Raw genomic sequence first — 22,710 nt, forward strand, 5'->3', positions numbered from 1 at the left:
ATATTCTATTGGCTGTTCCGATTGTTTACCGACCGGCGGGGCCGTGCGTTTCTAGGCGCTACAGTTTGGAACCGAGCGACCGCTACGGTCGCAGGTTCGAATCCTGCCTCGGGCATAGGTGTGTGTGATGTCCTTAGGTTAGTTAGGTTTAATTAGTTCTAAGTTCCAGGCGACTGATGACCTCAGAAGTTAAGTCGCATAGTGCTCAGAGCCAGCTGTTCCGATTGTTTATGTTTATTCTGTCAAACTACAAAAGTACTCGGTTTCCTACTTTCAAATGAACGAAGTGAACGTGGACTGCTAATAGAACATTGCCGTAAACTCCGAACAGTTCTTTTACATGTCAGGAACATATTGTCCCAGATAACAGTTTCACATGTACTGCACTATAAAAACTGGCAGAACCAGGGCTTAAACCTGGGACCCTTAATACTACTAACTAATGCTCTACCGACTTCGCTACGGCAGCTCTACACGATAGACGTTCACAGTTATGCTTTTCCTGTGCGTCGTAGGTCAGTTGTTACTTATTACTTAGCGTTCACGCACGTTCGCCTAGACAACAGCACATAGAACAAACTATATTAGAGCTCTCGTTGATACTCTTTCGACATACACAGTTTGGTACCTATCGAATTCTCTCACGTCTGGAGGTCTGGGTATAAGAGAATCCCTAGAGGTATCCTATTTAATTGCAAAATGCGAAACATCACACATTATTGGCGTGAAATTACTTCTTCCCGCAGCCGTCAAAATATACGAAATCATGCACGGGGAAATTTTTGGTGTGAGTCTGAAGTCGGTACCACTCACAGATAACACCGTGGCTCGTCGTATTGATGCAATAGTTATTGACATGAAAAACTAGTTGCTATCACGTTTTCATGATAGCCCAAAACTCGGCCTGCAACATCATGACAATACTGATATCGAAAATGTTCCTCAGCATCTTATTTTTCTGCGCTACTGTTATGAAATGAAATGCACGGGAACTTAGTATTTTGTAGAGCTCTGGATGGTAGGAGTAGAGAAGAAAATGTCTTCTTCCTTTTGAATTCCTGTTTGGTTGACAACCATCTGTCATGGAAAAACTGTGTTGGTGCGTGTACCGATGGGTGGCAGCATGTACTGGAACTAAAAAGGGGTTCATGACAAGTGTGTGCGCTGTTTCTCCTTCTGTAAAATTCACACATTACATGATGGACAGGTAGACATTGGCTTCTAAAGTAATACGACCGGATGTCAGTGAAGTGCTGAACGGTGCAGTCAGTGTGGTAAATTTGGTGAAAGCACAATTATTAGACGGTAGACGGTCTTTCTCTTGCGAGGAGATGGGCTCTATTCATGATTCGCTTCTATTGCACACGAAGGTTTTGGGCGTCTCGTGGTAAAGCTCTTCGTCGCGTTGTGGAATTGAAGGATGATCTTCGTCTTTTCCTATTCAACAGCTGTCCCACACTCGTTTCTCTGTTTTTGGATGAAAAGTAGCTTCTACTTTGTGGTACTTGGCCCTTTTTGAGAAACTAAATGATCTTAACTATCACTTCAGCTCTGAAGTAGTGACATCATCTTTCTAACCGAGGAAGTTCTTGCGTTTAAGGGAAAACTTGTACTACGGAAAGCCCAGATGTAGAAGGGTGGCCGCGAGATGTTTTCCTGACTGAATGATTTCGTGGAGGAAAATGAGTTGGACGTAGATAAAATTAGTTCAAATGGCTCTGAGCACTAAGGGACTTAACTACTGAGGTCATCAGTCCCCTCGAACTTAGAACTACTTAAACCTAACTAACCTAAGGACATCACAGACATCCATGCCCGAGGCAGGATTCGAACCTGCGACCGTAGCGGTCACGCGGTTCCAAACTGACGCGCTTAGAACCGCACGGCCACACCGGCCGGCGATAAAATTAGTAGAATTGACATAGTGCACTTCTCAAACTTTCGTCAACAGTTCGAGAATAAATTTTCAAAACCTTCATCTAAGTATGAATGGAAAACGCGAGTCAACATTTTCTGAAATGGCATTAATGAAGACCAAACATCGCTCTCGACTGCAGCTGGAGGGGGATTGCGAGTTGCTGTTTCAAAGATCCAACCAAGAATGGATCTACTTTCTTCACAAATTCAAGTACGCACGTCACGCTATCTATGCAAATGTTAGAAAATTTCCGAATTTTGTACCGTGCGCACTTTTGTGTTGTTTATTTCAGTTTCGGATGATCAATTTGAATATAACATTTTTCAAATTGGCTCTTAAATGTTGACTATTGCTCAGTCGTCGTTTGTACGTAATGATCGTTCAAATATTACAACACTCTAAATGAATTAAAAGCAACATAGAATGAAATAGTTAAACTTAAACTAAGTAATTTGTGAACAGTTTGTAAAAAAAAAAGTAGTGAAATACACATATTTTCTCAGTTCAAATAACCGCACACTCAGCCAAGGTAATTAACAAACTAGTTGTAATAGTTAACTTTCACCACCTTTGAATAATACAGATGTATGATAATTTTTTAAAAAACGTTTAACTGTCATGTGTTCGAAGGACACCCTCTAAATTATTGTTATTGTAACTGAAATGGCTCTGAGCACTATGGGACTTAACTACTGAGGTCATCAGTCCCCTAGAACTTAGAACTACTTAAACCTAAGTAACCTAAGGACATCACACACATCCATGCCCGAGGCAGGATTCGAACCTGCAACCGTAGCAGTCGCGCGGTTCCGGACTCAAGCGCCTAGAACCGCTAGACCACGGCGGCCGGCCATTGTAACTGATATTTACAATAATTAGACAGAAGTAAACAGATATCATTTGCCGTTTTTGTGCCAAGAACGAGAAGTGCTAAGGAAGGAAAGAAAAACAGAGCGTGGGGGGGGGGGGGGGGGGGGGGGGGGGAGGGGAGGGGAGGAGTATAATAATATTTCAGAAGTGAGAACGACAGACATTAGTTGCATCTAGAGGCCCGCATGAATTTGCACGCGCAACGGCGTGATTAGCTAACTTCAATGCTAATTAACTCGTAACTAGGAAGCGGCACAACGTATATAATTTTTTTCTTAAAAATTATTTCTCAGTACAACCTCCCCTGCAACAAGCTTACAAAAATTTTTCGGACTGTTTCTGATCTACCAGTATATGTATGTTCACATTTGCTCCTAAACCACTGGATCGATTTCAAACAAACTTGGTACACATGTCATTTACTGTCTGGAAACAACCGCTATGGGGGTAAGAACCAACTATATCTCAAATTAGTGAGGACGGAGATGAAAAAGTACCGTAGCTCACTACGAGGATATAAATGGCCAGATTATATTCATCCGGTATTTGAGAATGAAACCATTTAATGACTTGCAAAAAACTTTACACACAATTTCAAACCCTTAAGAGACTCCCCCCCCCCCCCCCCCCCCCCCCGCCCAACAGCCCCACAAAATAGTGAAAGGAAAAAAGTTTATCGCTTACTACATTTTCACTGTTCTCGCAGTAAAACTGTCGCATCAGACCAGACGTTTAAATTTATTACATTTTTACTGTTAACTCTACTCTCCACAAATTTCTCAGACGGTATTTACATATGCCACTGAATGTACCTGCAAAATTATATCACTGTACGACTCAGTTTAGGGGCTACGACGTTATAAACATTGAGCTGCGTGATAATGCAGCTGCAGGTCGAAAATCGCTACAGATACAGGTGAAAGATGTGTCTGAAATATGTTAAATGTAGGTGAAAGATATGTGACTCGTGCGAACCCCGAGGAGTTCATTTTAGCCCGTTTGCGTATAGGACACTTCCGCTTTAGTCACCGCCATTTAGTAAATGGCGTCCCTGCCCCACTCATGCCTACTGCTCTCAACCCATGGAGGTGCGCCACTTTCTAATCCAGTGCCCATTTTTCAACTGTTTACATTTATATCTATGTTTCCCATCTACTTTGTCAGATATCTTAGCGGATCGCACGTGTTCTGTCGATCGCGTCTTACTTTTTATTCGCCACAGCAGCATGGCGATACAAATTCGATCCTCCCCGCGGAGACCTCCGCCATCTCAACGATGTTTTGAAAAACTTTCCATAGGGATGTCCTTGTCCTCAGCTGCTCCTCCTTTAAAGATGCTTGATTGGGTTTTTGCCTTTTTCGCCTCAGGTTTTTATTTAGTATTTGGATTTTTGTACATTATGATACGGACGCTTATGACCTTAGCAGTTTTGTGCGCTAAAGCACCAACCAATGAACTATAGCTGGCTTGGTAAGCGGGCTCAGAAACCAAAGTATCTCCATAGCATTTCTACCTCCAGTAGCACCATGCTAAGTAAAGCACTGCGGAATTCAAACCAGCCTTCAATTTGAAGACAGCTTTACTATCTTGTACATAATTGATCTTCACAACAAAAGTAGTAATGAGTCCAAATTGGTATCATCTGTCACTCAGGCTTAGTAGTCAGTATGCATACTGCCAATGAAGGAACTGAGTTTGCTCTCAAGCACTGTTAAGGAATTTAACCTGGAGGGAGAACGGGAACGGATTCCATTCAGCTTCACGAGAATTAAAGAGGAGTTAAAGGTAGTGGCACAGGTTTCTGAGCCAGTCATTAAAGGTTGTAAGAATGGTGTGTTAACCACATGTCCTTCCACCCTGTAATCGAGTGACATACTGTGCAGAGAATGTAGCAATGGTCGATCAGCGAGCCAATGCCCTGCATATTGACCGATGGGAGGGGGGAGGGGGGACTAGGGATTGGGTATGCCTTCATATTATGCCGCTGTAAGAGAGGACAATCTGGGGTCTAGTTAAAGGGCTAGCATATAATATAACGTCATGTGGCGCAAAGGGGAGTGGGGAGAGAAAGGGGGAGGTGGGGGTAGAGGCTTCCTTATTTTGATATCATCTGTATTGTTGACCGTTAAAATTGCAACAGAATGGGTAGAAAATAAAGGTTAAATTTACTTAGTGCAAACGGTGTAGTAGGAAGAATACATGACTACAATACCCAAGCAATTTTATCACAGTAGACACCTGCGTGTCTCAAAGGTATTTTTTCTTCATACTGTTATTTTTCCACTAAGACAACAATGAAACTATGAGTAAATGCTATTTCAACAAGGTTTTATCAATAGTAGTATGAATATTAAATGTGGTTAAGCAATGACTTTTTTATTTTCTGTGGGGGAGGACAAGTTACTCTCACACCTATTTTTCGTATACGGAAAATTATTAAAGATCTTGTTACAACCTTACGCACTTTGAGCGAGACTCTAGAAAGTTAACGGCCTGAGCAGACACTGATGGAGCCTGGTAGGGCGCTAAAAGCATGAGGTATTTTTATGGTTGTTAGTTAACAGAAACGGCACATTGGAAGTTGAAAGCAATTGGCGGCGAGCCCATCCCTCAGTAAATCTTGCTGGACGGGCCCACAGCCATACAGGGCAGACAGAGCAGCCCCTAGTCAAGACAGATCTCCAGCAGGACAACGCTGCTATACCTGCATTGGCGCCAGCCAAAGGCTGGGCTGGCGGTGGCGGACTGAAGGAGCGCATCCCCACAGTGGAGTTGTAAAAACCAGGCATTGTGTGCAGAGCCACACGTAATAAAAATTTATAAGTTCTCATGTTCGCCAATACTGCAAATAGGCCTGTGACTCACTTCCATCAGCCGCGTCAGTTCTATAAGAAACTCCGGCGTCTGAGAAATGTTTAGAGATAGAATCTTTATTACACTTCATAGCTAGGACCAACATGCTCCAAGGCACAGGCGATTAGGATAAAGATCTTTAAGATTGTTCCTGTTCGCTTGTTGCCACAGGAAGCGATGCGACTTTTGATAAAAACATCTTCTCCCTCTGTGAAAACTTAAAAAAGTCAGTAGTTGGTGGTTTCTTTTTTTCCAGAGATGTAGGTTTCTTAACTGTTGCACTGGTTCGACATGAGTTTGTGCTGTCATGTAGGAGGGGAGATTTAGCCCCTTTAAAACCCTGTGATTGGCTCAAGATGGGGTGAAGCTGGTGTCGTTCGTGCACTTTGCGGAAAAATGGAATTTTTTTTATCTGGAGAGGTGAAAGACCCTCGGGTTCTGGACCTCGGTCTGGAAGTGATCTACTGGTCGAATCTCTGGCATGTGTGGTTGGTACTTGGGGCCTGTCCTGAGACTAACTTCACTTGCGAGTAGTTAGACTGGAGTGCCGGTGGTGAAGTTCTTACTGTACTGACAGTGTGACTTGAAACGTCTTGGACTAGTCATTTGCCGAGGGCACACTTATTCGTTTATGGTTTACGATTCTTGATGTTTATTATCCTCGTGCACTCTGTCGTATAAATGAGCCAAATTGGTCCTTGGTACGACCAGTGAACTGGTGTGTCACACGCTGAAATTACCATGAATTCAGGGTTCTGGTAGAAAGTAAATTGCAATCCGTCTGCCTGATCGCTAGACCGCGATATTTTTGCACTTCTTTTGTTTCCTTCCTTTTCCTGTGGTAGCTTTTTCAGTGGATAGAAATTTTAGTCTCATATTTATTCCACAGTCATCAGGTTTTGAACTCATTTATTGCCTAAATGAACATCGACAAAGAAATAGAAAAAATAGAAAATGAGTCTGAGAGACTCGGATCTTTTATTAATGCATGAAAATTTTTGGAAATCAATTTAGGTATTAAAAATAGTATAAAACGTTAGTGGTTATCATTTATAGGAGCAAAACATTATACTAGGAGAGTAGCTAAATGATGAAATGGCAGTACAAATATTTATGGCTGGTAAAAAACAAAACTTACTGTAATGAATGTAGGCGACTCACCTTAAGTGTTGAAGAGATAAATTGGTATGCGATACACAGAGATGTCATAGGGTACGTTCTTCCATGTTGCTTCGGTTTTGTACCAGAGTTAATCAGTCGTAGCTGGCGAGTGTTGGCAAGACAGTCTCTCGGCAACACTTGACTAGATTTTTTTCTCTGCACCTAGGTAGGTCAGGGAACTATGCGCAACATGCAGAGACGCGCTGAGTGGCCGCACGGTTAGAGGCGCCATGTCACGGCCGCCGGAGGTTCGAGTCCTCCCTCGGGCGTGTGTGTGTGTGTGTGTGTGTGTGTGTGTGTGTGTGTGTGTGTGTGTGTGTGTTGATCTTAGCATAGGTTAGTTTAAGTCAGTGTGCGATTTGTGCTTTTACCAGTGGGGGGGATGTCCTAGGGGTTAGTATAATTATATATGTTACTAGCTTGGACCGTGGCGTTACTCATGGTTAAACAGTTATTTATAAATAGATGTTAATGCCGAAACTCACTATTCACGCGTATGCACTATCAGGAAAGCCATCCCTTGTTATATCTTTAAAAGTACATTATAGGTAAAGCTTATTTACAAAATCATCTACATACAGGTATACGAGGGGAATTCAAAAAGTAAAGGTACATTTGTGAAAATTTGTACTTATTCTGATGATAGAAAACTGAAACATGCGTTATTTTTCTACGTAACATCCCTCCACTTCAACGCAGTTTTCCCGACGTTTTACGAGTTTTTTTTTTTTTTTATTTCATCATAAAATACGTTTATCGGTTGCATCTGTAACCAATTTTGCACCGCAGCAATGACGTATTCATCACTTTCAAATCTTCTGCCCTGTAGTGCTTCCCTTAAGGGTCCAAACATGTGAAAATCGCTTGGAGCCAGGTCTGGACTGTATGGTGGATGTTCCAGCACCTCGAATCTCAACTTCTTTATTGCGTCGGCTGTCCGTTTGGCAGAATGTGGGCGAGCGTTATCTTGCTGCAGGATGACACCTCTTCACAGTTTTCCTCGACGTTTGGATCTTATTGCAGGTTTTAGTTTCGTACGCAACACATCACATCCACCATACAATACAGACCTGGTTCTAAAGCCTCGTTTACGCTGGAGAGACGTCCTGCAACATTGTGGCATGCTACGGAAATGTGGCGTGCGTCGTCTTGCCATTTAGTTCTAAATATCTTGAAATGCTTACCTACTACATAACACTTCTTCAAAATTAATAACCAAACATATTAATAGTAAGACTGTATTAAAAACTTTCAGTATTCGGCTCCGCAAATTTTAATTATATATAAAGTTTTACTCCAGTGCGTGGGAAATAAACATCCCAGGTTGGGATGCATAAACTAAAACCAGAGGAGGGGATGGTCAGATGCAGAGGGGGGGGGGGGGAATCACCCCCCCCATCCCCCCTGCAAATCGCACACTGGTTTAAGTTAGTTTACGTAGTGTGTAAGCCTAGGGACCGATGACCTCTGCAGTTTGGTCCAATAAGAACTCACACACATTTTGCAAAATGCAGTCTCGATGTAGGACAAATTCTCAGAGATCTCGAAGGTAGGTTACAGCAACCGGCCTTAGCGACTACTGTGCAGACTCCCGACTGTGTGAAGCAGAGATGACCGTGTTGTGTATGTGATGGAATCCTTACCGTAGTGCCAGGTGCTAGGCCTGTAGGATGAAGACGACTGTAATTTGACAATGTTGGATCTCCTCGGAGCCTCCGCACAGGGATAGGGCCAACGTTGCACTGTACACAGCACCAGGACGCATCTCATAAGACGACGTAGTGCCAGTTCTGTGTCCAATGTTGTCGTTGGGCGAACCACAGTCGGCGCGCCTCATATTGTTGCCGCGCCAAGGGAATCCATGACAATGCACATCAAATGCATTGCACAGCATGTTGTTATCAATGGAGAGACGTCTACAGACGTGAAAGCAACCTCTGGCGTGCCACAGGGGAGTGTTATGGGACCATTGCTTTTCACAATATATATAAATGACCTAGTAGATAGTGTCGGAAGTCCCATGCGGCTTTTCGCGGATGATGCTGTAGTATACAGAGAAGTTGCAGCATTAGAAAATTGTAGCGAAATGCAGGAAGATCTGCAGCAGATAGGCACTTGGTGCAGGGAGTGGCAACTGGCCCTTAACATAGACAAATGTAATGTTTTGCAAATCCATAGAAAGAACGATCCTTTATTGTATGATTATATGATAGCAGAACAAACACTGGTAGCAGTTACTTCTGTAAAATATCTGGGAGTATGCGTGCGGAACGATTTGAATTGGAATGATCATATAAAATTAATTGTTGGTAAGGCGGGTACCAGGTTGAGATTCATTGGAAGAGTCCCTAGAAAATGTAGTTCATCAACAAAGGAGGTGGCTTACAAAACACTCGTTCGATCTATACTTGAGTATTGCTCATCAGTGTGGGATCCGTACCAGATCGAGTTGACGGAGGAGATAGAGAAGATCCAAAGCAGAGCGGCGCGTTTCGTCACAGGGTTATTTGGTAACCGTGATAGCGTTACGAAGATGTTTAGCAAACTCAAGTGGCAGACTCTGCAAGAGAGACGCTCTGCATCGCGGTGTAGCTTGCTCCCCAGGTTTCGAGAGGATGCGTTTCTGGATGAGGTATCGAATATATTGCTTCCCCCTACTTATACCTCCCGAGGAGATCACGAATGTAAAATTAGAGAGATTCGAGGGCACACGGAGGCTTTCACACAGTCGTTCTTCCCGCGAACCATACGCGACTGGAACAGAAAAAGGAGGTAATGACAGTGGCACGTAAAGTGCCCTCCACCACACACCGTTGGGTGGCTTGGGGGAGTATAAATGTAGATGTAGATGTAGAAATGAATTCGCAGTTGCGAATAAGGACTACCACCAGCGGTGGAATGGAACGACGACAGCGAAAATTTGTGCTGGACTGGGACTCAAACCCGGGTTTCCCGCTCATCGCGAGCAATCGCCTTACCATTTTTTTTATTTTCATTTTTTTTTATTTTGTTCATTATTGTTCGTTGTATTTGATCGTAGCGAAAGTGACATGACATTCGTGGAAGTTTGTTATTGATCCTTTCGCTCAATTTTTACTACAGAGAAGCAGTCAGTTCTCTGACCGAACACGCTGAGCTACCATGCCGGTATCATTTGGCTATCAGTGCACGACTCACGGCCAGACAAAAACTTCCATATGTTGTCAACCATGCGTCTACGACCTGTACTCGTACATCCATTACGTATATTTCCGTACCAGTTAGACGCTGTATTTGAAAGGCACTTGCCAGGTATCGGCAGCTAAATATGATATTGTAGTGACTGTGTTATTCTGACTACGATGCAAAGTTCTTTGGACACGCATGTCTGACCTGTACGATATGCATAATGGATGTACGAGTACAGGTTGTAGACACAAGGTTGACGACACATGGAAGTTTGAGTCTGGCCGTGAGTCGTGCACGGATAGCCAAATGGTAAGACGATAAGCGGAAAATCCGGGTTCGAGTCCCGGCCCGGCACAAAATTTCATTGTGGTCATTCCATTTTACAGCTGATTGTAGTCCTTATTCGCAATTGCGAATTCATGCATGCATGTCCAAAGGAACTTTGCATCGCAACCAGAGTAACATAGGCAGTGCAATGTCGTGTCCATAACAATGGTCGCTTTGCTGTCAGTCCATGGAGCTCCATATGTCGTCGCACTGTCCGTGTGAATACGTGTCTTACTGCAAACAAACCATTTCTAGACTAAATGTAATTAACGTGACAGTACGCTACGGCACTGCAGAGAGAACGTAATGTTTGCCCTCTTAGGCGGTTGGGGCGTGTGTGTCGTTGGAATACCGGATGCCGCTATGTCTGTTCTGATTCCATCGATTCCTGAATAGCGTATCTGTCGTGCGATCCCGTCCAACGCGAGCAGCAGTGTCGCGGAAACGAGAGACCTGCGTGAAATTCGAATTGATAAGTGAAAAATCGCAACAGCCGTTAAATGATGCTTTATTGAAACGACCGGCATTGCAGCTGATAGCTGCGTTCTCAGATATCCATCTGGGTGGAAAAATGGGGGAAAAGTAAAATGAGGAATATTATCTATACACCAAGTTAGAAAAAGGATGTGGTAAATAACGGATACGAGTACTCACAGTTTATTCGTATGAAGTCCAGAGCAGGGTTAAATGGACGAACCAACATTCTTAGTCGTATCAAACTAAAACGTTCGTCGAAGGAATGGTTGTAAGGTATTAAAATCCGCAGAACGATAGAGTCCACCACCTCAGATAGCAAGAGATCGTCAAGAGAACTAATAGGGTCTATAAATGTGGAATCAATAAAACTGGAGCATAATTGCATAAACTACCCGCCAGGGTAGCCGAGAGCCTTAATGCCCTGCTTCCTGGACTCGGGTGGGCGCGCCGGTTCAAAAATGGTTCAAATGGCTCTGAGCACTATGGGACTTAACATCTTAGGTCATCAGTCCCCTAGAACTTAGAACTACTTAAACCTAACTAACCTAAGGACATCACACACATCCATGCCCGAGGCAGGATTCGAACCTGCGACCGTAGCAGTCCCGCGGTTCCGGACTGAAGCGCCTAGAACCGCACGGCCACCGCGGCCGGCTGGCGCGCCCGTCCCGGATGGAATCCACCTGGCGGATTAACGGCGGATTAACGACGAGGGCCGGTATGCTGGCCAGCGTGGATGTGGTTTTTAGGCGGTTTTCCACATGCCGCTAGGCGAATACTGGGCTGGTCCCCTCGTTCCGCCTCAGTTACACGACTCGCAGATATTTGAAAACGTTCGCACTATTTCATGGCGTACACTAGATGCAGACAGCTGGGGTACACTAATTCATTCCCAGGGGTTCGGGGTGGCGACAGGAGGGGCATCCGGCCACCGTCTGACACTAACAACGCCACATCCAAGGAGCAAGGCCGACCCCGCGATGGAGCGGGACAAAGGCCCAAAGAAAATGATGAGTATGGCCGGCCGGAGTGGCCGAGCGGTTCTAGGCGCTTCAGTCTGGAACCGCGCGACCGCTACGGTCGCAGGTTCGAATCCTGCCTCGGGCATGGATGTGTGTGATGTCCTTAGGTTAGTTAGGTTTAAGTAGTTCTAAGTTCTAGGGGACTGATGACCTAAGATGTTAAGTCCCATAGTGCTCAGAGCCATTTGAACCAATTTTTTGAAAAATGATGAGTGTGATAGATAAACTCACCGCTGGGGGAGCAACATAATGCGGAATAGACTCGTGTGGCAGTAGAATACGGTGGTATGCCGGCAGAAAAACAAATCAAATAAAAACCACGATAAAAACGAAAACCTAAAATAAAAATAGAGCATTAATAGTCAATAAGAATAGATTAGGTGAGAACAGATAGAGAGAAACAGACTAAGCATAACACGCTGAAAATAGAAGAAGCGAGATATTAAGGACCTTAACAGAATGTTAAACTCAGCAGTCACATACCCGCAACAAATGCAGGCGAGAGCCGGTGCTACACTGAGCTCGCGGAGACAAGAAAACGACCGGAACGACCAGCGCGCACAGATCAGGAAGTAAGCGACACCACGCGAAGCATACCACAAACAACGAATGCTGCGAATGACCGCGACGGAGAAAGTTCGGTAGCTTCCTTACATAGCTGATTAATACGGGGATGGCAAAATATAATCCAACCTGGAACACGAAATAATCTTTATAGAAAATAAAAGACATGAAACACAACCAGTAATGTCGCCTTAGAATAAGGATGTAAACGTTTAGTTAAACAAGATAAGAAATGTAAAAGGGATGTGTAGAAGAGAGAGGCCTGGAGGAAAATAGAAAACGTGACTGGATGATAATGAAGAAAAAGTGACTGGATGATAATGAAAGGGAAGTAAACCATATGTAAGTGCGGGAAAAACAGAAGGAAACAGGAAATGGGGCGAAAATATGTAACATAAAAAATATAGCATTGTAATGCTAAAATATCAATAAAACTAAGTAATCCTATTTAGAAAGTCGAAATTTGCGGAAGATTGCGATGTTTCAATTAAGTCTGATCATGTAATCTGTGTTGTGCGAGACGATTCTTACAATGAATTATCTGAGTTTCTTCTACAACATTTAACGTTTGACCTTTATTGTCATGGTGTAAAATTTTTACATTATTCGGCAAAATCAGTCCTCTGACTGAAGACCACAACCTTTATGGTCGATTTCCAACATGTCTCTTCTTGATATACTTTAATTTTCGCAGTATGTTGTATAATATTGTCTTATGTTAAATAATGTTTGTCATGTGCTATTAAAGTGAATACATAAAGCTGGCCGCGCGGGATTAGCCCAGCGGTCCAAGGCGCTGCAGTCATGGACTCTGCGGCTGGTCCCGGCGGAGGTTCGAGTCCTCCCTCGGGCGTGGGTGTGTGTGTTTGTCATTAGGGTAATTTAGATTAAGTAGTGTGTAGGCCTAGGGACTGATGACCTTAGCAGTAAAGTCCCATAAGATTTCACACACATTTGAACATTTTTGAACATAAAGCTGAACGAGATTATTTCTCATTCAGTTTCCTGATGAAGACCTTCGGCACTTTAATTTTTAAGTATGACGAACTTCTCGAACGAAAACAGGAACGGTTGATTTCACTAGTCGAAAGAGGTGTGTTAAGGTTCTGAAACTGTAGCTAGTAACAAGAAAGTACAACACAGCTTACAGTTTAGTTACTGCTTAGATAAGTGACATTACACTCTCGAACAGAAAAATCAGGCAACTTTCCTACGTTCTCAGCGCGTCAAGGAATTTTTTTGGTCATTAACTGCGAGTTCTGTAAGAAGCACACGTAATGCTTGATGCAGGTTTCTTGGAGAACAATTTTTGTACCCATTTTCTCTGTATTTAGGTGTTTAATGTCTTCCACAGGCTTGTTGCAGGATATGCTTTGCTGTAAGATGTATTGCTTGATTCGTCCTTCGCTCTCATCATCATGCAGTCCACACTCCACAGCAGTCGACAGTTAACTACCAATACAAAATGATTCATCACGTGACCAAATTACTAGCCTAATGTGACCCAACCTTCAAAGGTTTTGATCTGCATGCCGTCTTAATGAAATTATGGAAATTCATTGCAGCACTTCTGCGGTAGCATACAAAATCGTCATGTAATAGTTTGAAAGCGATCAAAATTTGCACCGCTGCTATCACAGCTATATCTGTTCCGCCATCTCTTCCTCTTTATTTCCGACATTGCTTCCCCTCATCCCACCTCCTCCTCCTCCTCCTCCTCCTCCTCCTCCTCTCTTCTACCCTTCAACCAGCAAGCACAAAGCATTCCGTCCCTTCTGTACGTATCAGGGAAGTCATATACCTGATGCGAAACGTGAAATAGTATTAGAATGTGTTTGTTTTAGTTTTTGTCATTTTTCATGGAGCCTGCACGATCCATCAAATCGAAAATGGATCTGACAGACCGTGATAGGCACTAATCCAGTGAGGGATGAGACCGAAGAGAGTGAATTGTGATGTCACGACACAGATGGCCCGTTGGAGAGTATGATGCAGCGAAATTACCGCTCGCTAGCGAACGCACGTTTTAGCTTGAGCAGGAATGGTGGTGGGAGGGATTGGGGGGGAGCGCTGCCTGTCAGTCACGCAGAGGTCAGCGAGTTATGCACATCGCGTGACCTTTCCTATAATCGGATTACCAATTACCAACGCTACGCGATAACGCCCGTTGTTTTTCGGAAATTTCACTGCCATCAACCACATCTGCCACTACAGTAACGCTCAGTGTTTATTATCATCAAATATTCCTCATGAATATGATAAATATCTGACACGCGCTCTTTTGTTCCAGGATATTCCTCCGTAAGCAGATAGCTGAAAGCGTCTTATACGAAGGTAAGCAGTAACATAGTGTCAATAAATCTAAAATGCTAATACACATCACACAGAATATTCAATAACTATCTACATTGGGATTCTTCCATTGAATCTAAGCCTCAGATCTGCTTTTCATACAACTATTTTTATGTGGTTATTCCGTTTTGAGTCGCTCCGTACGATTACTCCTATATGTTTTACAGTCGTTGCAGTTTCTAGTGCCGGCTGCTGTGGCCAAGCGGTTCTAGACGCTTCAGTCCGGAACCGCGCTGCTGCTGCTTTCGCAGGTTCGAATCCTGCCTCGGGCATGGATGTGTGTGATGTCCTTAGGTTAGTTAGATTTAAGTAGCCTAGGGGACTGATGACCTCAGAAGTTAAGTCCCATACTGCTTAGAGCCATTTGAACCATTTTTGAACAGTTTCTACTGATATATCTCCAACAGTGTAATCCGAAAGTAATGGATATTTCCGCCTATTTATACGTTCCATTGAGGGTGAACCGCCAGTCTCTTCGATCCTCTGCATTTTACCGCAGTTACTAGATGTTGCCGCGTGCCAAGTAAATAGGTAAAATTGTGGCCTTGGCGTAGTGCAGCAGTTGTTCTTACCATTTTACTGTCTAATCTGCGGGCTTGATTTGTCGCGTTCCAGATATTTCCACACCAGAAAAATCCGAAGTGGTCTCTGAGTATCGTAAGTATCCAGCGACAATAAGCACAAGCACATGGAAACACGTTGAAGACATAAATTTTATTTAAGTGCAATGTGTAAGAACCGCCCTCCACCTCCCCCTGTCATTTTAATAATTTCCTTTACTTCTTGCAAGAAAAAGCTGTCTGTCCTATATTAGGCAAACGGACTAAAAATCAGTACGACAGCTAAACGGGGAATCTTACACCCAGGAACATGAGCCTAACTAATTATCTCTGACCGTGTTTCGAGTGCCACATATTCTTTCACTCCTGTGCACCTCCTGAACAGATATCTCTATTTCTTTCCAAGCAATTATCATTAACGTGAATAGGTAACTAAGACGAAGACTGAATATTGAAACTCGTCCTTTTTATTATTAAAGCAAATAATATCAAACTCTACCATCTGGTGAGCAAGATGTATGAAACAGGCGAAATACCCTCAGACTTCAAGAAGAATATAATAATTCCAATCCCAAAGAAAGCAGGTGTTGACAGATGTGAGAATTACCGAACAATCAGTTTAATAAGCCACAGCTGCAAAATACTAACACGAATTCTTTACAGACGAATGGAAAAACTAGTAGAAGCCGACCTCGGGGAAGATCAGTTTGGATTCCGTAGAAATACTGGAACACGTGAGGCAATACTGACCTTACGACTTATCTTAGAAGAAAGATTAAGGAAAGGCAAACCTACGTTTCTAGCATTTGTAGACTTAGAGAAAGCTTTTGACAATGTTGACTGGAATACTCTCTTTCAAATTCTACAGGTGGCAGGAGTAAAATACAGGGAGCGAAAGGCTAATTACAATTTGTACAGAAACCAGATGGCAGTTACAAGAGTCGAAGGACATGAAAGGGAAGCAGTGGTTGGGAAGGGAGTAAGACAGGGTTGTAGCCTCTCCCCGATGTTATTCAATCTGTATATTGAGCAAGCAGTAAAGGAAACAAAAGAAAAATTCGGAGTAGGTATTAAAATCCATGGAGAAGAAATAAAAACTTTGAGGTTCGCCGATGACATTGTAATTCTGTCAGAGACAGCAAAGGACTTGGAAGAGCAGTTGAACGGAATGGATGGTGTCTTGAAGGGAGGATATAAGATGAACATCAACAAAAACAAAACGAGGATAATGGAATGTAGTCGAATTAAGTCGGGAGATGCTGAGGGTATTGGATTAGAAAATGAGACACTTAAAGTAGTAAAGGAGTTTTGCTATTTGGGGAGCAAAATAACTGATGATGGTCGAAGTAGAGAGGATATAAAATGTAGACTGGCAATGGCAAGGAAATCGTTTCTGAAGAAGAGAAATTTGTTAACATCGAGTATAGATTTAAGTGTCAGGAAGTCATTTCTGAAAGTATTTGTATGGAGTGTAGCCATGTATGGAAGTGAAACATGGACGGTAAATAGTTTGGACAAGAATAGAATAGAAGCTTTCGAAATGTGGTGCTACAGAAGAATGCTGAAGATTAGATGAGTAGATCACATAACTAATGAGGAGGTACTGAACAGGATTGGGGAGAAGAGGAGTTTATGGCACAACTTGACCTGAAGAAGGGATCGGTTGGTAGGACATGTTCTGAGGCATCAAGGGATCACCAATTTAGTATTGGAGAGCAGCGTGGAGGGTAAAAATCGTAGGGGGAGACCCAGAGATGAATACACTAAGCAGATTCAGAAGGATGTAGGTTGCAGTAGGTACTGGGAGATGAAGAAGCTTGCACAGGATAGACTAGCATGGAGAGCTGCATCAAACCAGTCTCAGGACTGAAGACCACAGCAACAACAACAACATCAAACTTATATTCCCTATCTGCCCTAACTCTTTCATACTAACAAGCACTTTCACACAGGCTTTCTGTTTATTTCGCAGAGACAATCACTGCCGCTATAATCATCCTAATTAGGCACTCGCTCCATCGTTTCGTCTTATAACTTCGCTCGCTACAGCCAGAATGACTTCCCGCGCCCCGCATAACGGCCGGCGCCAAAACTCTCACTGCTTCTAGAACAGTGGTTCCCAATCTGTGGGTAATTGCCATCTGAGGGATAAAATTTTATTTTCTGAGGGGTAAAAACTAAAAGATTCGATTCTGTTTCAGTCACGAAACTAAATTATTGTCAAAAGATCATTATAATTATCACAGTTTTGTAGTCTCTGATACTGATTATACAAGTTATCGACAATTACTTTTCCTCAGTTAGCAGCATCAACGCGGTGTAGATTACAGTTCCTCAAGTAGTCCACCCACTATACATATGTTGTGCTTTGTTCCGTATGTCGCTGATAATAAAAATGACACGTATGCGTAAAAAATGCTGAATATCTCAAGAAAATATCTATTCCAAGTTGTAGATAACAAACAGAAGATGATGGTCAAATGGCCGGTGAGCCTTATATATATAAGGCTCACCAGCCATTTCACCATCTTCTGTGCGGATGCACAGTGTCTGATCTCGTACGGGAATCGGCAAAAAGCCGCGAGTAATGACTATAATGGGCAGGTGCGCTATGAGTATAGTGCGGGACAATAAGTTGGGAATGTGGGTCTCCCGTTGACTTATATCAACGCCTGTATGCAGCTAGGGGTATGTATTTCATTGTAGTTTCATTTTACTAAACTGACATCTTCAACCTGATGTTCAAAAATGGTTCAAATGGCTCTGAGCACTATGGTACTTAACATCTGTGGTCATCAGTCCCCTAGCACCTAGAACTACTTAAACCTAACTAACCTAAGGACGTCACACACATCCATGCCCGAGGCAGGATTCGAACCTGCGACCGTAGCAGTCACGCGGTTCCGGACTGAGCGCCTAGAACCGCTAGACCACCGCGGCTGGCCAACCTGATGTGTCAGTGGATGATTGCCGCAGTGCTCGTGGCGGTTTTGCTTAATTGGCATACGGGTTCTCGACTGTACGGCCTTTGAACGGAAACTCTTTGATCGCCCTTTATACTATTGATCAAGCCCCGATAGCTTGCTCAATAGAAATGTCCTTTGTAAAAGAGTTAGTATCCAGTTTTACCTAAATATCATACAGATCCTTGCCACCTTACGTGTGTGTATGTGTGAGAAAGCCACCCTGATGGCGCGTTTGCCATGAATGAATGTGTAAGAATTTCCAAAAATTGCCACAGAGTAGTCTCTTGTTCACCCTCTCGTGTACTGGTCTTCTTCCCGCAGTTGGAAAGCAGTGAGTCCGTAAGAACATACTACGAACTTTGAGGGGAACCAGAATGTTTGCAAGGGTGATTACCACTGTGTAGGACTCAGAAAGCTTGTCTAGCTGCGTATTAGGATATGTGACCTGTCTCCCCTCGCTCGCGACACTTCCAGCCCATATTCAGAGGTAAGTAGTTCTCTCTCCATTATCTTCAGACTTCAGGCGTTGACGTATTTAGTCTGGCTTTTAGCTTGGTCTAAATATTTTTATTCCAGGATTATGTCTCCCTGTTCTGCTGTTTTGGTAAATTTACAGTGCTGCACGTTCATATTTCGATACTAATCAGCAAGAGTCGAATTTATCTAGAATTCGGGTTTTTAATTATTCATGTTCCACCACATGTTTGTAATACTGCGTACAGAGTAGGAATATTCAATTACTGTTCACTCGTTTATTTGAGTACCTGTCATACAATTGGTTGGTGAAATCTACTCTCTTTTCTTTCTCTTTTTTGTGAAATCCCACATCAAATAAAAGAGCTTGTCACTAATGATTTGGAATATTCGTGGTGGGCTTCTTCTGCAAGTAGGTTGCTTTGCCTCTGTTCCCTTCTATCACAGAAATCCATGCCCCTTGTTTTCACCTGTAGTAGTGTGTGCAGCGATATTTGTGGAGCCGGCCGCGGTGGCAGAGCGGTTCTAGGCGCTTCAGTCCGGAACCGCGCGACTGCTACGGTCGCAGGTTCGAATCCTGCCTCGGACATGGATGTGTGTGATGTCCTTAGGCTAGTTAGGTTTAAGTAGTTCTACGTTCTAGGGGACTGATGACCTCAGATGTTAAGTCCGATAGTGCTCAGAGCAATTTGATATTTGTGGACTCGTTTTACTATGGAAGATGATCTCGAATCTAGTCGTCGTCCTGCGCTTAGTCTGTAAGCACATGTTGTACGCCGCATATCGAATAAATGTAGTTTAGCGCGTTTCATAATACTGCTCCCCGCTTAATGAATATCCGTTCGTATATCCTTTCCGCCAGTTTGATGGAATTATCCGATTTTAAAGATTATTTTTTACGCCATTTGTTTAATCCTTCCTCGCGTGGATTGATTTCAAGTCATCAGTGAGAATAGAGCCTTTTCTCGTAGCCGTCACAGTAATGAATATCACTCCGGGATTTGAGAATATGGTGCTTTTCCTGTTGTTTGATTGTAGATCGCACTGTGTAATAAGTGTTCATGAATATCGCCTCCTATAAATGTTCCTGACGATGAACATGTGTTCACTCCCTCATTCATTTACGTTACTTCTATTGTGTAAATTATGCTCTGTGTATGCAGATTACGGGCACGGGTGATAAATTTCTTGTAGTATATTGAAAGTGCTTATTGGGTCCGCCAGAGAACCGTCATGAGTCAAGATCCCAATGCGTGTCTTTCTGATGTATCAATTAACTGAATTTCGAAAGAAATAATCCGCACTGGCTGTAGAATACTTTTTATTAAAAGTCACGACCGGTTTCGCGCCACTAGAAGACGCATCCTCAGGTGATAAAACGTCTTTTTAACAGGTCGTCGCCGAAAGATAGTTGCCTTAGGGCCACTCTCCATGATTCACGTCATATTGTAAACAAATGTCGCTGTAAAAGCGGTATTCATTATTTAAATCGGAGGGGATAGCAGAAACGCGTCACAAGCAGGAAGGTGGTACTGACCGCCATCATAGCGGTCGGTACTTCTAATTTCGTGGTAACATTTACGAAAACAACATCGTGAAATTGTCACAAACCTGGCGCACCAAAACACTACATAAGATAACCATTTGCATAAAAACAACAGGATTGTATTACGTGACAGTAGAACTACATAGACACGAATTATACAAGCAATATTATATAGCTGATCAGAACAAAGGTATGACCTACAGAATACCAAAGAAGCAAACAGCCTGTAACTGTGTAGCATAGTTACTCAACTGTCAATACAGCTGCACGAACCGTCTTTATGAAATAAACCTCAACAATTCGGCAACTAAATAAATAACTGCTCCAGCAAAAAGTTTAACATATACTACAGCTACAACAGTACCAAAGGAGCTACAGTTTTACAGCAACTGAGTCATCGATGTCATATGGATATCAAGACCATCTGATGTACGTAGCAAAACAAAATCCTGTAATAGGTTAACTTATCTACTTAAAAATTTGATATATTGTACCAAACTATGCAGTTTTCACAGGTAATCTGAAGATGGCGATCACGCCGAAATAAGCGTATAGTAATAAACAGTATTATCAAACTCAGCAGCGTCTTTTGTCTCCTTGCGTAATATAATTATGTCCTTATAAGACATACACGACGCAGCGGGCCCAGATGATGCAAATAGTTTAATTCAGTTATCTGGTCTGCATTAATTATGTTTGGACACTGTTGGTCTCCCTATCATTCCTTGTTCCCTGCTCTTTCGGTTGAATGATCGTTTTCCAAAATTCTCGGTCTGATTCCGTTATACCGTTGCCCCACAGAAGGCAGAAGGTCGGTCTCTCTCTCTCTCTCTCTCTCTCTCTCTCTCTCTCAATGATTATGTAAATAAAGCTCCCCTTCAACCTCAAAGTTGTAATCGCTTTACTGAACTTCAGGCTCCTTTCCATATTTCTGTTTGGTTTCATTCACAGCTTCTTCAGTGTACAGATTGAATAACATCGGGGAGAAACTACGCCCTCGTACAACTGCAGTTTGATTTCTGTGTGTGTGTTAGATAACCCGTCGTACCATTTATTTTATTTCTGCTGTCTCATTATTTCAAAGTATATAACCCAGTCAACATTGTCGAAAGCTTTTTTTAAATTTAGAAATGCTATGAAAGGAGGTTTGTCCTTCATAGACCTATTTTCTGAGATTATCTCATGTGTTTCTACTTTCCTGTGGAACACAAAAAATGGTTCAAATGGCTCTAAGCACTATGGGACTTAACATCGGAGGTCATCAGTCCCCTAAATTTACAACTACTTAAACCTAACTAACCTAAGGACATCACACACATCCATGCCCGAAGCAGGATTCGAACCTGCGACCGTAGCAGCAGCGCGGTTCCAGACTGAAGCACACAAACTGATATTCCCCGAGGTCGGCTTATTTTTTTTTTTTTTTAAATCAGAATCATCATCATGTTCTTCTTGAAGTCTGAGAGTATTACGACTGTCTCATACACGGGAAATCACAAAGTTTCCTTACGGAGGCCAGGACTGGTATGCCAATCAGGCAAAGTCACCGTGAGCGCTGAGACAATCATCCAACCGACGCACCAGGTTAAAGATACTCGTTTTTTAAAACACATAGTCCTGCTACATGAAGAAGTTCGTAACTGCGTGCTTCACGACCTCGTCCGACAGGAATCGTTGAATCTTCAATGCCTTTTTTAAGAGACCGAAGTCGTATTAATCGCATGGGGAGACATCAGGACTATAGGGCGGGTATTCGAGTGTCTCCCACTTGAGTTTGCGTAACTTCTGATATCTCACAGAGCGACCGGCTTCCTATGTCGTATCGAGACGAGCACAGAACTTGGCGCACCATTGCACATTGGTTGGTTACCACACTGGACTCGTATTCTGGAGGTCGACTGTTCACGCCTGCCATCCTGATTTAGGTTTTCTGCCATTTCCCGAAATTGCTTCAGTGCGAGGGCACTGCCAATTTCCTTCCCCATCCTTCCCTAATATGAGCCTGTGCTTCGTCTCGAATGACCTCATTGTCGACGGGACGTTTAACACTGATCTCCTCCTCCTGCTTCTCCTTCACCACATTGGTGGTTTCCATCAGACATGCCGCTCCATACATATTCTTCATTCTGTGATGGATGTCTACCGGTGTTCGTTCTTTGACAGACAAGAAAAGAATTTACGCACATTGGTCCTGTTTGGACGCATTTCGTAATAACGTCGCTATAGATCATGTTTCTGCATTTACCGGACGCACGTTGGAAAGACACAAATGCCACACTAATCTCTTGCCTACATATTGGTGCTTATGCAAGGTGGTCAGAAATAGTGTGAAATTCTTGTAAGGGTCAAATGGTTCAAATGGCTCTGAGCACTATGGGACTCAACTGCTGAGGTCATTAGTCCCCTAGAACTTAGAACTAGTTAAACCTAACTAACCTAAGGACATCACAA

At 43.0% G+C, this 22,710-nt stretch overlaps 1 protein-coding gene across 4 annotated transcripts in view; it reads left to right on the forward strand.

Annotated features, from left to right (window-relative positions):
• LOC124721577 (1-acyl-sn-glycerol-3-phosphate acyltransferase alpha-like) overlaps positions 1–22,710 on the forward strand; it is a 787,251-nt gene that overhangs the window by 646,314 nt on the left and 118,227 nt on the right. For all 4 annotated transcript variants that reach the window (XR_007006350.1, XM_047246620.1, XM_047246622.1 and 1 more), the window contains exon 4: positions 14,652–14,695. The gene's annotated coding sequence lies outside the window, so the exon portion shown is untranslated. The remainder of the gene's footprint in view (positions 1–14,651; positions 14,696–22,710) is intronic.

This window comes from Schistocerca piceifrons, chromosome X, assembly GCF_021461385.2.
Source record: "Schistocerca piceifrons isolate TAMUIC-IGC-003096 chromosome X, iqSchPice1.1, whole genome shotgun sequence".
Classification (NCBI taxonomy): Eukaryota; Metazoa; Arthropoda; class Insecta; order Orthoptera; family Acrididae; genus Schistocerca; species Schistocerca piceifrons.